General features: G+C 41.5%; 1 long non-coding RNA gene across 1 annotated transcript; it reads left to right on the forward strand.

Moving 5' to 3' along the window:
* The first annotated feature begins 2,534 nt into the window (after nucleotides 1-2,534).
* On the forward strand, nucleotides 2,535-13,075 carry LOC139048143 (uncharacterized). The gene is made up of 4 exons (XR_011507576.1): nucleotides 2,535-2,817; nucleotides 3,985-4,037; nucleotides 5,101-5,290; nucleotides 6,364-13,075. It is a non-coding gene; the product is annotated as an uncharacterized lncRNA (long non-coding RNA).
* The last annotated feature ends 1,431 nt before the right edge of the window (nucleotides 13,076-14,506 follow it).

Genomic DNA, 14,506 nt, shown 5'->3' on the forward strand with positions numbered 1-14,506 from the left:
AGGCCCTCGAGTTCCTGTCCTGGTTGTAATCAGTTCAGTTCAGTTCAGTTTCATTCCTTAAAGGCCCCCATTTCAGGGGGTGTTACATAAGCAGTGGGATTACATTTGTAGTGAGGAAAACAAACAGCGATGTTGATTTAACATTGAAGGTGATTTGTTACGCGTTCTTGAAAAGCAGGTGTTGAAGCGATGGCGACGATGTCATGGGGTAGGCCGTTCCAGTCCGTGGCTGCTCGAAGAAATAACAAGGCTGAAAACGTAGTAGTAGGTGATAGTGGGCGGGCAACTTGAAGGGGATGACTGGTGCGGTGAGATATGCGTGATGCGGCGGCGATATACGGTGCTTGATTGAGAGGAGAATAAAAGAATTTGTGATAAAGGGTGAGGCTAGCAATGCGACGACGAAAAGAGAGGGGTGACAGTCCGGATGTAGCTTTCAAGGATGAAACACTGACGTCATATGAGTATGAGGAATGAATGAATCGGGCAACACGATTCTGCACAGCTTCCAATGCGGTGATTAGATATGCTTGAAGTGGGCTCCAGATGGGGCATGCATATTCTAATTTGGGTCTTATAAGTGATTTATACGCGAGCAATTTAACATGTAGTGGGGCAAGACGAAGGTGACGTTTTAGAAAACCGAGTGTTTTGTTTGATGCTGAAATGACGTTACCGACATGTTACCGACATCCGGTGTATCATTCTTTCGTCAAGCTTGTCATGTTCTGCAATTACATCGAACTCTAAATATCGATTTTCCTTGAACATGTTTGTTGATATATCACACGCTTAAGCGATAGCTGGCTTCCTATGCTAAGGAAGACCCGGATTTGTCACAATGGATTCTGACCATAAGTAAATCTAAAAAATATAGCATTGGCTACTAAAGAGAGCACAGCAACGAGATAACAAGTTCAGTAGGCGCACTCAACAGTGTCGATTGTAAATGTAATTGCGCTACGTAAAGTTAAATTTTGAGGATTTAGGTTCCAAAATCAAGATCTTGTTATGAGGCGCACGGTAATGGAAAACTGCAGATTTATTTTCAGCAGCTCGGGTTATTTAACGTGCACGGAATGCACAATATACGCGCGTTTTCGCATTCTGCCCCCATTGGAATGCGACTGCTGCGGTTGTGATTGGACCCGTGACCTCGAGCTCAGCAGCGCAACACCAAAGCCACTGGGCTACCGCAGTGCGTTGCGTTCCGCGACCAGAAACAAACACTAGCGTACGCAGCACTGCTTTCGAACCCCCCAGAAATTTAAAAACAAAAATATAGCAGTTTCCCCCCAATGCTGCATGAACCACTGCACGAACAACTGCACGAACCAAGGTTCGTAGCTTCATCGCCTGAATAAACTGCAGTAAACAATCGCTTACTCCGTAAATTAGCAAGCACGGGGTCACGCGCGCACGGGCAAACATGAACAGATTTCACTCAATGACCGCGAACACTCGCTGCCACAGCGTCCGCGTGATGAAGGGCGCGAACAGAGCGGACAGAACGCTTCTGCTGCCTCGTCCTTCAAAGCGTACCCGAAACTTCAAATAGCGATATAGAAGCGCCTTTCCCCTCCCCACTTTGCACCCATCGGGAGTTATCTCCAAGACAGAGCGAGAGTGGCGCCAGACCGGGCTAGAGCAACGGCCAGAGGAGAAGCGTGCTAAACCAGCGCCTCCTTTCCCCGGCTTGCGCGCGTTTTATCACGTGACCACCTATAGATACTTGGGGCACCCATCCAGGCACTATACATCTCGGCTCGCCCTCGTACACTTCCTTTAACGCGCACAGCTAACGGCGCAGGATAGGATCTTATCGCACTTTATACGTAAGCTCACGGCAACACCGACAGATATATTTCGGCGGTTGTGTCCATATAATTGCTATTGCAAAATTCGCAATGCATAGAAAATTTTACTAAGGACCAACCACGCTGCTGCCATGTCGTGATAGAGCGGTGAACGATAGTTCTAGAAAATGTGTTGCTAAATCTCCGCCAAATGACTATACGCTCGCATTTGGTGAGAGCGGCACACAGTCGCAAGAACTTGTGGAGGAAATACCGGAGTTCTGGCAGCTTCAGGTGCACTAGATCATTCAGTAACATGGGCGGCTTTGTAGTTCTACCTTACATCAGACCAAACTGCACTCGACAGAAATCAAGGGCAGCCGCACCGTTATAGCTAAGCAAATTAAGGACAATTACGCCGCGTCTTCAGACTTCGAGCACGCTCCGACAGCCCAGCGATATATATTTGAAACACAACCACACTCGGACGAGAAAATTTTGCTTCTGCCAAGTGAACGTAGCGGGTATTTCAAGACGCGTGTTAAATTCATGGCTGTTTCATTCGTAAACATTACTTAAGTGACGTAAAATTATCAGTGAGCGAAACAGTTTTTATTTCAACGCAAGGAAACAAAACCGAAACTAGCGCAACGTTTTGCCCAGTTGTGCAGATACAAAATGATCCAAAGCCGAAGCCGTCAATAGCATGACGCCATTTTGAACTTGTGCTGCATCACGCGCGAGTACGTTGTCGTTGAGTGGTTCTGAAATCGCTGCGTTAAGGGCGACTGCAACCAAGCGTTGTGGCAAGTTACGGTGGGAGCTTCTGTCCGTGCTGTGTGATTGCGATGAGGGGACCGCCGCCAGCAGCAGCGTATCGCCGATAAGCGCCCGAAGTGCTGCGGTTTGCACTGCATCTTTCATTGTGATATGGGAGATCGCAACGGACAGAGACGACCAGATGCATACGAACGACTACCAGCGGGGAGTGACCTGTGCCATATTTCTCTTAACGTCTCAGGTAAGCATATCAGCTTTTGTTCCGAGTTTACAAACGGCGCGTACTCGGCCCTTCCGGTACGGCTACATTTTGCGCCATGTTTCTCTTGGCAGTTCACAGACGTTTCTTAGGCATGCGTGCGCGTATGTATGCGGAAATACTACTGGCAGACGGAAGCCTCAGGATAAACACCGTTCTTAACGACTCTAGTGACGAGTGGCCTGTCGCATCGAAAAATCCGTAGAATATCAAGTACTGCGTAACTTGAAGTGTAGATACAATACTAGCACCAGTGTGACTTTCGCATGGCGAAGACAGGTAATCGAAAGGGCAGCTTGTGCATTCTGAAGATTTACTAGCGCTTTAGGTATATTGCCGCGAATAATAAAAGCGCTACAACGCTGTATGGCAGTGTCAGGCGATGTGGCAGCACAGATATTTTAAGAGCGGTTAAGCGGCTGCATGCACAAGCGAACAGACACAGCGCTTTCAAAGCGCTGAAAGAGAACAAACTTTTTGTGCATTTGGCTGTAAGTAGAAAACACATTAGCTCACAATCTAAGCCTATATATATGTATTATTTTTACGTAATCTTTATTTTCACGGTTGTAAAAATTTAAAAGCATGAATATGCTGCAACATTTATATAGTAACTCCTACTATGCTTACAAAACCTGGCTGTGTTATGTGGTAAAATTGTACTATTGCTACTGGATTTTTTATATTGAGTCCGGTGGTTTATGAAAAAAAAAGGTCCTTTTATGTGTAGTTTTATGTTAGTGCGTATATTTGCCCAGCAGAAATGAGTTGATTGCAAAGTTGTACCTTCCAGTGAGCTGCATATGAACCCAAGTTTATCCTGTCTTGGCTATTGTAATGTGCATACAACAATTTTAAGTATATACAGCTGTAGTTGGCCTAGTCGCTGCAACATATTTTGTAAAAGTAGAAGGCCATTTATTATTTTGCTGCTTCCATGCAGAAATACCTTTTTTCTTGTAGCAAGAAACGCTGACAGTATTGAATGAAATGAAGTGTGTTGTATTTTTCTACTAACTTAATAAAGGAAATTTCGTCTGCCGTGTATCGGAGATTAGTTTACCTTCTTGTACTAAACAATGCATTATGTCCTCGGCTACTGCTGTTGTCCTGTGTATTTTTATAATTTTGAAATGTATTTTATTTTAGGTATTCAAGAAATGGCAACAGCCAGAAGTCACCATCTTACCAGCACGTTATGGGTGAGACAAATTGTAGCAGGCACTTTTGCATATCTCATTAGCATATGATGCTATTTGTTGTAATTTTTGTGTCCACTTTCCTGTCTTTATGCATTTTACTATTATTGTGCAAAGCGTAACAGTTTTACATTGAGACAGAATAATCACCCAAAGGGGAGACATGGCTGGAGGAGACAACACACACAAGCCTCCTTTGTCCGTATCTTTATGTTGCGCAGTTACTCTGTCGTTATCTACCAACAAGCCCAAGTTCCTCATCAGCTACATTTACTAATGATCCGTTATTACAGTTTCATTGACATAACATTGAAAGTACAGAGGTACACAGGAAGACAAGAGACTTGAACTGATGAAGAGCCGTAGAACAAGGACCGCTGGAGCCAATATTTCGACAAAGAGAAGGAGATTTTTCTTCTCAAAACGTTGGCTCCAATGAATTTTCTTGTTCTATCACTATTTACGGTTGAAAGAAAGCATTATTCCTCTTGCTGAAGTATTATGCATTATGGCATAATAATTAGCAGGGTGAAATATGAGGAATGTCAAAATTCTTGTATATTCCCGTGCTAAAGCGAAAGCCAGGAAAACAAGATGTAGAGAACCACATTGTTATTTTTCACTGCCCAGTTTAGCCAGCTTTATTCCGAGCTTGCACTTTGTTGCATTAACGACCACTGGAATTCGTTAATTGAATTAGCTTGGTGATTTACTTATATTAAGAGATTTTGAACTTGTATTAACGCAGCTTAACATAATGCATGTAAAAATAATTTACAATGACATATCTAGGTGGCAGGCTTGCAGTTGTCTAGCAGATCACTTGATGGTATGAGCTCAGGTTTCAACCGAGCTTCCATGCACAAACCGGTTACACATTTTTTGTTTCATTGTTTGGATTTTCATAAACATAAGTACCGTTTCTTTTTTGTTGGGCTTCTAGTTGTGTCGTAGGACCTAACTGTTTACCTTTATTTGTATTGGTAGCCATGTTACACAGACAGCTCAGTTTTATTGTAAATCATGTCATGGTAGGACTAAGAACATTTGTGCAAATTTGTTGCAGGTACACTCTGGCGGCTCCTACCCCTGTGTCCTCCCACCACCCTGTCCTGACTACGTCCACTAAGTAGTTGGGAGCCTTTGGCGGCTTCTGCCACTGTATCCTGCCGCCACCATGTCCCGACTATGTCCACTAGGGAGTTGGCAGCCTTAGTGATGATGCCAGCAGGCTGACAGCCGACAGAAAGATTCAGGTAAATACCTGTAATTAAGTGACGTCTTTTTGAGTGAAATGGCTTGTCACTCAGCAATGAAAGACGTAACTTCGAAGCAGTTTAGACTCCCTGCTATCTGTGCAGGTATGCTCAAGTCCATGCATTTTGTCTTAGCCGCCAAGAGGCTATGTGTATTAGACGAAATGCGATGTAAATTTTCAAACTGCAAGAGACCACATGCACAGTTTTTTTTTGCTTAACACAAGAACTACTTTGATAAAGCTTTACCAATTTAAAAAGAATGCAATGTACTCTCATACATGGTATTTGGTATAAATTTACTAGGGCTCCCTCAATGGTAAGCAGGCCGATAAACGTACACCAAAGCTGTCTTCTTTTCTAAGTTCATCCTCCTCTCTGCACTGCTGCATAATGTATCTTTCTGATACCATTCTTGCACACAGCACAAGTCCTAAACACATGGATTGCATACATTTGCAGCTTTTGCTGTAGGTCACTTTTGTGAGAATAAAGTTAAGCCATTTTGTCCATTTTTAATCAGCCATAATAAACTGAGCAGTGGCTAAGAAGCAGTCAAGTTTTTGGTGTAAGGCCTCTCTTCGTTGTTAAAAATTTGGCCCTCTTAATGAAATAACCAAATTTTTGGCTGCCATTTTATGATGCATACTTTGGTGCATTACACGAAATTTGACATAATGTTTATGGCAGTAAAAATTTTTTTTTGCTTCAAGTATTGTGTGAAATTGAGATTTGTTCTATAATGAAAGGCCCTCAGTTTTCAAGAAGAAATTCCAAGTGGTTGAGTGCCAGGTTGGAACAGCTGGCATGGAATAGCCTACTTACACAAATAGGGAGGGTCATGTACACTTGACTTTATGTTAAGATACTATTATTGATCCACAAAAGAGAAATTGAAGGATTCCATCCTATAAGCAGCTCTTAACATTCATTTCCACTTTTGCACATTTATATACCTTGAGTCTAGTGACTTGTGTCTGTTTTCATCATCTGCTATGTGCAGATGGTAAACTTCAGATTTGCCCTATGGTACAGAATATTTTGGTGCTAATACATGAATCTGTGTTTTTCAGGTTGCCTCGAAATTTTACCCAAGCCATGCCGCACACTCGGGCCAGGCCTTTTGCGAACGACGTATAACCAGGCTCAACGCATCAGGGTCGAGGGAGTCCGGAGATCAAGGCAATCTGCTGTGCAACCAGCGTGCAACCTTTGGTGACCCCGCTACATGTGCTACCTATTTCACAGCTGTGCCTCACCTACCATCTATCCAAACAGCATCACCGGCTGTGATCACTTATCGAACCATGGATGAATGTTGGGGTGGAGTGATTTGAACAGACATTCTATTTGTCTCTTCAAATTCTTTGTAAATATTTCTGTTATAATTCATATGTGTCTTTAGTATCCCGTTTTTAATAGTTCCTTTCTCTTAGAATTCTCACCATCAGCCCCTGCTATTCTAATGTATACCTGCCTTTAAGCCCCGTTTCTCGTAGTTCTTTCGTACTTGTGGATGTAATTAATAGGTTATTAATTCTTGTTGTACGGAAGGCTAAAATACGAACTTACGGCATTTTTTCTTCCTTTGATAATCTACAGCACTGCAATGTGTTCAAGAAATGTAACATAACACGGGCTCTGGTGCAGGATAAATTTAAGAGCAATATAGAGTACTTATTTCAAGCACCCATTATTTTTTTAAAAACTCAAGGATATAGGAGCACAAGAAAGAAACTATTGAACTAGAGAAACATTGGTTCCCCTCATAAGTCTGGTAATAATGTGACTTCTTTCACTGCAAAGATACTGGTACTCGCATACAAGGTTTGAGACATGAAAGCTATGGTACCCTTGGCATTTCTCAGTGCTTATTTGCCACACTGACGAATGTCAAAGGCAGCATAGGTTTCATGCACACATTGGTTGTATTACACCTTCTGAGTATTGCATTCCTCAAACACACGGGTTTGCAGCAGTGCTTTAAATAGCAGATGTATTTCCTAATTTTCAGAATTTCTTAGTGCAAGAGTAACGCTACAGATCATGTAAAAATAATTTTACAGACTATATGTCCATGGATGCATGTTTCTTCTGATGACGTAGCAGTGCCATGTGGTCGGGGGATGAATGTCTATTTCAGATTTAAATATTGGCTTCCAGGCCTCGGTTAGTCTCCTACACTGAGTATTCTAGGTCAAAGCCCAGTTACTAGAGGAAAGTGAATAAAACTAGGAATTATAAACATCAAAAGATCTTGTTCGGGACACTAATGTAACAATCAGCAAGGTTCTTTGTGTATTCATTTCCAGATTTGCGAGATTATATTTTGACTGGTTTCATTAATGCGAGAACAAATATTTGTTTATTCTCATGCTAGAGTTGGCTGCCCCCATTCGCATACAACCCCTTTACAGGCTAAAAATTAAGTGTATTAATACGCTGTTTTTCGGTTTTGCGCCCTCAGTGTTAAGGGATGCAAACGGTGACATACAACAGAATGCAGAAAAATGTCTAAGGAATGCAAGCAGGGCATAGGACTTTTTAGACAGATGCATGCGTGTGCTATTTATAAAACTCCCTATGGTATGCCTCAAGGCGTTTTGTAACCCTTTGGTAGAGACACTGACACCCACTTATTAAGGGGAAATGCTCCTCGAAACAACTTTTTTAATTTGTACTAGAAATTTGAGTGTACTGCTATTCATAGGGAGTTTTATGTAGATTTGAATTGTCATTGTTTTTGTGTAGCTGGTGTTTAGTTATGTCCTACATAGTGGCAATATATTTTTATGGGCACTTGTGTGTAAAAGTTTCGCAAATGGTTTCATGCTGTATCTTATTTAGCTAGGTGTATACCGCAAAGTGGCGATACCTATCCAAACAGCTTGTACAAAACTGGAATTATGCAAAAAATATTAGGCCACTTTAAATAATTTTTAGATTGCAATTTCAATTAGATACTGGTATTCTGCTTATCTTGAAGAGTATGTATGCCAAATTTAATTTGTATAGGACAATTATAAAGCACGAGGTTATTGTCAGCTATTGTGAGAAAAAATTATTGAAGTATTCTCAATAATTTTAGTAGCAGGCCTGCCTGCCTGCCTGCCTACTAATCTTGCATACTTCTAGTAACTTTACGTGCTGTTTGAATAGATATCGGCACCTGGCAGTCTACAGGGAGCTGAGTTAGCTGCAGCACACTGCTTTTTTGTGAAAATTTAATACACAAGAAAGTTCCCGCAAATATCACTATGTATTTTGCCGTTGTATAGGACATAACTCAAGAAGCAGCTAAACAAAAACTAATGGAATATATGAAATCTGCATGAAGAACTCTACAATTGGCTCTCTTTTGAAACCTCTAGTACAAATAATAAAAATATTTCGAGTAATATTCAATCAGCAAAACGTTGCCCTTGCTACAGTGACCTACAACATAGCGACGCAAAGCTTAAGGCAAGTCCTCTTGTCGAAGCGAATATGGGCTGTCTTCCCAAGGGCTTCTGTTAAAGACGGTGAATTTTTCTGCATTTACCAGAAGTGCAATACTAAAATGTTTGTGAATGTGTGATTGGTATTGGCACACTAACAGAAAAAAAGACAGTTCTGTGAAATGTAGACTTGAGACATGACTTTGTTGGACATTTAAATTTTGACTCCATATATTTGTGTTTTGTACTGAGTGTTTCACCGGTGACTGCCACTAATTATTGAACATAACTGCTTCATGACAGTGTGACAATTTTCACTAACATAAATTTTAGCTGTGGCAGGCATTAGAATTACAGTACTCAATAACGTCTACTTTGTAAGAACTCAGACTAGCACCAGTTCTGAGATACATATACCCAAAAAGTAATGATCAAATAGATTTCTTTTCCACACAGAATTGTCCTACAAGGATTACAGAAGGCTTTTTGGCAAAGTAATATCCGAAAGAGCAAAGCATGTTCCACCAAGTATGGTGACAAATATTTCAGATCTGCCAGTCTGAGGACTCCTACAAACTAACAATACCTTCAGCACTGACTAGCTTCAATAATGGGATGTCAGTGTTTTGCTAAAATTAATGAAACTTCAATTATTGTGATCTTGTTCAAGAAGACATATGTAATTAACATGCAGTTCTAATCTCTGTCACTTTTGTAAATATTTGCCAATTATTTTTTCAGGCTACAATTTTTGGTAATAATGGTATTCATTGCAGAAAAAGCTAGTACATGGCATTTACAGGGTGTCTACCAACCGGGAAAACCGGGAAAACCGGGAATTCTCAGGGATTTTGAGTAGTCTGGAAAAAGTCAGGGAAAACTCAGGGAATTTGGGCGTCTATCAGGGAAAATTAGCGGCACTTTTATAGGAAGGGTCGAAAGTCGCGGTAATGCTGGCTCGAGCAGCAGACAGGAATCGCAGTGAATCGTCTTTGACGCCCTGTGGTCGGCTGGATGAGTTGCCAGTGTGCAGTCAATGACGGACTTTCCGAATTCCCGATAATTTGGACGGCTTCGCGGCACCGCCACGTACCCCATAGAGTAAACGCATCAGAACGTGTGAAATTTCGGACGCAAGAACCCTTCGCCGTCCGATTTTCCGGACGTTTTGTCGTGACCGCAGGTCCGAAGCGGCAATAATCAAAGGTACCACCGCTGCCGTTTCGATTACTTCGCCACCTCGAACCGGCACTCTCGCGCGCAGATCCGCTGGCAGCCGTTACCACCACTGCGGCAACGCTAGGCCTAGCTGCTTCGACGTTCGCTATAAAGCTTCTTGCCGTTTGGTGCTGAGTTTTCTATTGAAAGAATTAGCTGCTGTCAGCAATGGCACGGACTCCGCTTTTGTGGTCCTCGCGATTGGCTTAAAAACTTAGAAAACACGGTGCGTTGCATAATGCCGGTTCCCGAAAGTCAGCTTCGCCTTTGTACAGAAGTGTTACGTGGTGAAGCATACGCAAAGTATTGCAGTGAAGCATAACAAGCGTGGGAAGGGGCTATTGCCACGGAAAACAGTATGTATTCCTTAATTATACACACGTGCACCCGGTATTTCCTGTCACAGTACGAGCGCCGATATGCCTAATATGTGTACCGACAGGCCTTCAGAGCGTTTTCGAACGTGCCTGTGGAGGTTTGAGCCCCTAAGGGCAGTAAATGACACGCATTAATTTTTTTCCAACTGGCCGATTTTTCGAACGTTTTCGCGACCCCTAGGGAGTTCTAAAATCGGCCGCGGACTGTGCAACTGACCAGGATGCTTCAAATGGTCCTTGGGGCAAACGAGTGGCAGAAGGAGGACAAGAACAGAAATGATGTACGCATTGAGGAATAAATGGGAAAGGAAGCTTGCTGCCGCCGTTTTGAAGGAGCTTGGGCTCAAAAAACAGTTTTGGCTGATGCCGAGATGCAGGTGTCCCGCATCCAAACCAAAATAAACTCTATAAAGCAGTGAAACACAACACTCAGGCGTCGTGCGCGGGCTGAGAGTATGTCGAGACAGTTGAGGTTGACTTACGAGCGGTTAAGAGAGAATCTCAATTGTGACAGAGTTCGGACCTCATACCACTGAGCTTGCTATCAGTTGATAGAGATCGCTCATATATTCAAATATATTCGCTTCTATGTGCATCTCCTTTTTATTCGTATTTGTGAATGTCCGACTTATTTGCAATTTTTTTCGAGGACACTTTATTTGCTGTGCATTTTACTAACCCCTGCCTTCTATTCTCTTTTTGAATAACATAAACACTACTGCTTAGTATTCAAATTGGATTAAGTAGCTTCTTTAATTTTTTTCATGTGCCTACTAGGGAGTGACAGCCTCAGGCGACATGTTTTCAGCCCGTCTTGACATAAAACATAGTTCTGCATCACCCAGGGAAATTTGCAATAGCAATCAGGAAAAACCTGGAAAACTCAGGGAATTTGGAAATGTCAACTTGGTAGACACCCTGCATTTAATAAAGAAGGTACTGGTCATTGTAGATTTTCTGTCTTCAGCATTTGTTCTGTTCCACAGCTGTTTCTTGAAATCTGAAATGATGTACCCATCACTTTGTTAGCGATCAACAGGGAAATCTGTCAGTATCTTTTGTTTAAAATGGAGCTGATCAACCCAATAGTTAGGCTATTTGCTAATTATAAATTACAATGATAATAGTACAGGACCATAAGAACAGACTGATGCTGAATAACAGCTGTGCCCAGCTACATCCACGCAGGTTTGCCACACAATGTGCATGTGTTCAGAAGAGCCAAATGCCCCAGAGAGAAAGCAACAGTAACTAATTGTTCGTCATCTTGTACAAGCAGATTATGCGCTAGATGTAAATCATGCTCAGTAAATACATAAGTCAGTCATGTGAGGTGTCTCACTTTTGGTTGCAAGTTGGAACTTATTGCAATCTTGGTTGTTTTTATTTTGTTTCCTTTGTGAGCATGAGTGACTTAGTTGCCTTGGCACATATTATCAAAACTGTTTCTTCATCACTGGGAATCACAAAATTTCAATTACACATAAAATTTCCAGTTACTGATATGGTAGACTTCGAAGTTAATTCTCTCATCTACCAAGTAGTTTTATCATTCATTGAAACATATCCATGCAATGCACAATGGGAACCCAAATTATAAATATCTGTTCTTGCTTTCTACCCTGCTCTACAACATTATGAAGATACAAAGCAAAACTATAAGCTTACAATTGTCCCCCATAGCCTGAGTTTCGCTTAGAATTTGAAAAACAAAACTGACATCCTGCTATAGTGTGAGAGTTGCTTTGGGCACCAAGTGAACTGCGTAGCACCTGTGCTAGAGTACACAACAAAGCAGAAAATCGCACCAGATTGCAATGGCAGTGGTAAGTTAAGAACAGAAAGTTAAGAACAGATGTTTTATTTCACGCACCATTAATGTGGCTTATCATCTGCTCCTGTTTTGTGGGAACGCATACATTGGGAAGACAATTTTTTGCACCAATCTTACCTTAGTGGGACACTTGAGAAAGGTAGAAATCAAGAACAGGTATTCACACTTTGTTGCCCACAGTGTATTTATTATCTGAATGTGTTTCACTCTACAAAAGACTACTGTGGTAGATAATCATAAAGACCAAGACAAAAGAATTAAAAGAAGTATGTGTCAGTCATCCTTCCATGATCTCCCGTGTTTATAGCAACACTTCTTTCTGCATATGTGCGAAAGTGTAGGGAAGCATTACATAACTCAGTCATGCTTTCCAAGTTAAAAATCGGAATAAGGACTATCACAAGAACATTGTATGAGTGATTTGTAAATGTGGCATCTAATCTAACTTATTAACGTATGTGCTGAGGGTACATTACAGCCAGTGCATAATCTGTCTGCTCTTACAGGATAGCTTGTGATGAGTAAAAGAAGCCTTCCTCACATTTTCCTCTTTGTTTCTTTTGGACCTCGGTGCACCATGTGTATTGTTACAGCTGCATGCATGCAGCTGGGTATAGTTTGTGTTCTGCTAACTCCCTTGTCCTCATTATTCATGTGCTATCTTTGCCGTAACAAAATACAGCTACCTGTGCTACATATTTTGTCAGCGTGTTTGCATTATGGCAAGTTTTGTATTAGTGGTTATTGCAATCTGCGAAATTGTCTGTCAGCTATTATACTTCGTCTTAAAAAGTATGTTTGTCAACATAAATAAACAATTAGTATAAATTTTGCTCTATTTATTTTTGTAATATTATCTGTTGTGAAGCTTTTATACACTGTTGCATGTTGTATGACAATAAAATTGATGAACAACTTTTTAATGTGGTATTTTTCAGATCAATTTTCAACTGACGCTAACACACACAAGTTGTGGGGGAAAAGTGCCAACAAGAGTACCATAAGGTAAGACAGCTGTTCTTACTGTTAGATTGGATTATCAATTGCCAACCAGTTGTTTTCAGCAAGCATAGTATAACGCATAGATTATGTAATCTAAGTTGGAATATTGTTTTTATTGCACTTGATTATCTGGGTCTCCTTTGTACATAAGTGCGGCCTTCTTTATTTGTTGTGTAGCTTACTTGCTTAAAATGTTAAATCGTAAGTTCTAAATAAAAACGTCTCGAAGAACAGTGAAATAGGTTTAACTTATAAATGTTTTGACATTAGAGACCTGTGCAGTGCTGAATTGAACTTCTACATGAGTTACATAATATTTTGGGGTCTCATTATGGTTCTGAGTTGCGTTGCAGTGTCATGCATATGCACCTGCAGGCTACATATTGGATGTTTATTTAAGACTGTTTTGCTTGGTTGGCTATTGATTCCAGTTTAATGGTAATGAGAACTGTCTTGCTTTCATGGTGATTCTGTGCTGACTAATACATTTGAATTTTCCAGAAGACAACAAAGGGTGATGAAATGTTAACATTTTGTTGCTAACCTGCCACGTCCTTTTTGGCAAGTTTGCTATGGGTTCTTTCTTATATGTTGTCTTTTCACAGTAGCCATCTTGAGAACTAGCCATAGTCATGTGTAATTACAGCAAAAGTCGGTGACACATATTGAAAAGCGGCTCGACACTGCCATCCGAGAGTCAAACGACTTACATGGATTAGTTATTTTACTCCATTTACAAGAGTCCTGCACCACGCACTAAGGGTAACTTGACACACACTGCTGGAGTCATCAGACTCGTCAAGAAGAGTTGACCAAATCCTTCAGCAGTGGTCATGTCACCCTTTTATCTTGAGTCGTTCGACTCATTTAGAATTGTTAACGGACTCCCTCAGCACTAGTCTTGTAACCCTTTTGAGAGGGTATAGGCGACTATTACAACAGAGTGTGCATGACTATTGTGTGCGGAGTCACGCAAACACCTTGTATTGAGCACGGATAGTCTCGGGACTCTCTGCCGAAAGAGAGTTCGGGTGTCTCCCACAAAGTGTGTCGTATACGTGGCGAGTCCAGACTCTCCGAAAAGAGTAAGAGGTACTCTTTTTTTTCTTAGTGTGTACACTTATAGCACAACGACAGCGGCGAACACGGTCGGCGATCGTCGGAAATCTGATCAGCGGGTCAAGCGCGTCGGCTTTTATAGAGCACTCGTCGAATGTTCCAGACTAATCGTTTGGACCCGCCTGCCTTCCACAAAGTTCTACACCATTCGTGTTACGCGATAAAATCAGATAACACAAGGTTCGGCGACAACAGACAGCCGGGTAGAAGCATCGATAACTTTCCAGAA

The sequence above is a fragment of the Dermacentor albipictus genome, chromosome 7, assembly GCF_038994185.2.
Source record: "Dermacentor albipictus isolate Rhodes 1998 colony chromosome 7, USDA_Dalb.pri_finalv2, whole genome shotgun sequence".
NCBI lineage: Eukaryota > Metazoa > Arthropoda > Arachnida > Ixodida > Ixodidae > Dermacentor > Dermacentor albipictus.